Source organism: Rhagoletis pomonella, unplaced genomic scaffold (genome assembly GCF_013731165.1).
Source record: "Rhagoletis pomonella isolate Grant_MI unplaced genomic scaffold, Rhpom_1.0 Rhpom_scaffold_00002, whole genome shotgun sequence".
Classification (NCBI taxonomy): Eukaryota; Metazoa; Arthropoda; class Insecta; order Diptera; family Tephritidae; genus Rhagoletis; species Rhagoletis pomonella.
In genome coordinates this window covers 53417211-53419667 of record NW_023458556.1, presented here as the reverse complement: position 1 = coordinate 53419667, position 2457 = coordinate 53417211, and positions in this window count along the sequence as shown.

Sequence of the window (2457 nt, the reverse complement as noted above, 5' to 3'; positions counted from 1 at the left end):
TTATTATTATATAATAGATTGGCGCTTACACATATGTTAGTGTTTGGCCGAGCTTCTCCTCCGATTTGTGCTGTGCGCCTTGATGTTATCACACAAAGCGGAGGGACCTACAGTTTTACGCCGACTCCGAACGGCGATTGTATTTTTATTAGAAGCTTGTTTTTGAACAATATCGCACCATAAATAAGGGATTTTCAAATATCTCGACACCTGCGCCACCTAGCGGATTAATTCATATTACATTGTCATCGGGTTCTTAGCTAAGTTTGAAGTTTCAAGTCAGTAGCACATCAGGAAGTTGGGTAAAAATTGATTGCAAGGTTTGATTACACGCAGGTGAAACGGATTTAAATGAAAGGTCGTTGCACTGAAATTTTTCTATGGATTTTCAATCCGCTAGGCTCCTTGACTACTTTTTTGAGAAAATTCACTTTTGATGGTTTATTCATTGAACTTTCATGTAAAGCATAATTAACCCAAATCCACCCCGTGTTGCCACATGGCAACGCAAAATACATCATGTATGAGAGAGTGTAAAACCAAAGCGCCTACTTAAAAATGCTTATCTAATTGCAAGTTTAGGTTAAATTAATCTGGCCGGCGTTGAGCCGCACATAGACCGGTAGGTCCTTAGTGATGCCATTGGAGCTCCTTTTTACTCGTTAAAGTAGACATCACAAAGGATGTCAACGCTTTCTGCTAATTTCAGTAAAAGTTTCAAAGCTACTTTTAAAATGCCGTCTAACTTCTCGAATACGTAGGCTTTCAAGCATTCTAATCGTATTTTTGACAGTGCAGGACATCGGCAGAGAAGATACTTCAAAGTTTCCCTGGTCTCCCGCTCCCGACACTCCCTGCACCTGTCCACGCTGGCAATACCCATTTTTTGTGCATGAGCACCCTCCAGAATATACCAGGATGAAATTTCTCCATTGGCCCGAGGTATGAGGACTTTCTTGCGGCTTTCCACCACACCCAAGCGCCTAAAGTGTTATTGGTCTAACTATAGCTGTATAGCACCAATGCATCAGGGCAGATGACAGACCCCAAGTGACTCTTAGTTAGAGACCACGCAATGAACGGCAAAGCGGCGAGCATTGCTGTATGGCGCCGCTCAGGAATGCCGCTCAGTGCGTGACCACTTCAATAGTGTTTCATAAGTTTTAATTTTAAGCCGCTCAGCCTCTCGCCGCTTTGCCGCTCACTTCGTGACCTCGGCCTTAGCACCATTTTACATGAACAAAAGGCGTTACTGGCTTTCTTAACCCTTGCCTCCACAGCAGCTTATTCTCTCAAAATACTCCCAAACACTTTGTGTGGTCTTTAATTGGCAGCTCGATGCTACCTAGCCTCGGGGGTCTCCAGGCTGGGACCTCATATCTTCTTGTGCCTAAACCACTAACCCAATCAAATTGACAAAAAACGTCGTTGTACTCGTGAAGCATGTAAAACTGTAGGACGAGTAGCCTGTATAAATGTGATGTTGGTTTATGTTTGAAATTTTTTGCTACTTTTCCTACCAAAAATTTACTCCTACATCCCTTTTGAACGTAGAATATGCATATATTATCAATAAATGTATAAAACTTATAAATAATATATTTATTATTTTATATTTTAACCAAATACTGTCTTCTAACAATCCATTTGGAATACGCCCCATGTCGCCATATTGCAACTACAGTTATCGGACGAAGTATACTACACCCAAAGTGTTAGTCATGAATTTTCCTTTACATTACAGCTTCTTTTACCTTTTATTGAAAAAAATTTAATACGGAACTATTTGGGCTAATAACATTGTGTGACAGTGAAATACACGGAAAATTTTATTTTTTTACTTTGAATAAAAATTCTTAATTTTAAAAATCCATCTGGGTTTGGCTGAGATATTCTTCTCCAGCCAAATTCTGAAAACGGATGTTCTTTAACCAGTCAAGAGCTTGTTACCGCGCAAGAGCTTGTTGCAATACTCAGGCTTGTGGTTTGTTAGTTTTAATTGTAAAGAAATTTCCCTTTCCTTTAATCGAACGAGCCGATAAATTTTCAAAACCACCAAAAATTTACTACTTCCCTCACGGAAAACCAAATGAATCAAAATTACGTTAACAAAAAGTGTAGCTGTAACCGCCCAATAATAGCTAGAACTTGCGGTTGATTTTTGACGATTTTTTTTTTTTGTTGAAGGTGTGTCTCATCATTTCATATAAAAAATCGTCGAACATTCTTCGTATAGAAGAAAATGCACATGTCCTTTTTTTACTTTTTATACTAAAATCAAACGGGTCACAAATTTGCAAACCGAAATCTTTCTAAGAAATCGATTTAAAAAGCTCAAAGTTTTTTGCTAAAGTTTGTTGGATTTTTGTTTATTTTATTTTAATATGGCACAAAGTTTGAAACTTAGGTTTACACGGTTTACAGTCGTTCATAGCTCACATTTAGCATGAATAAATT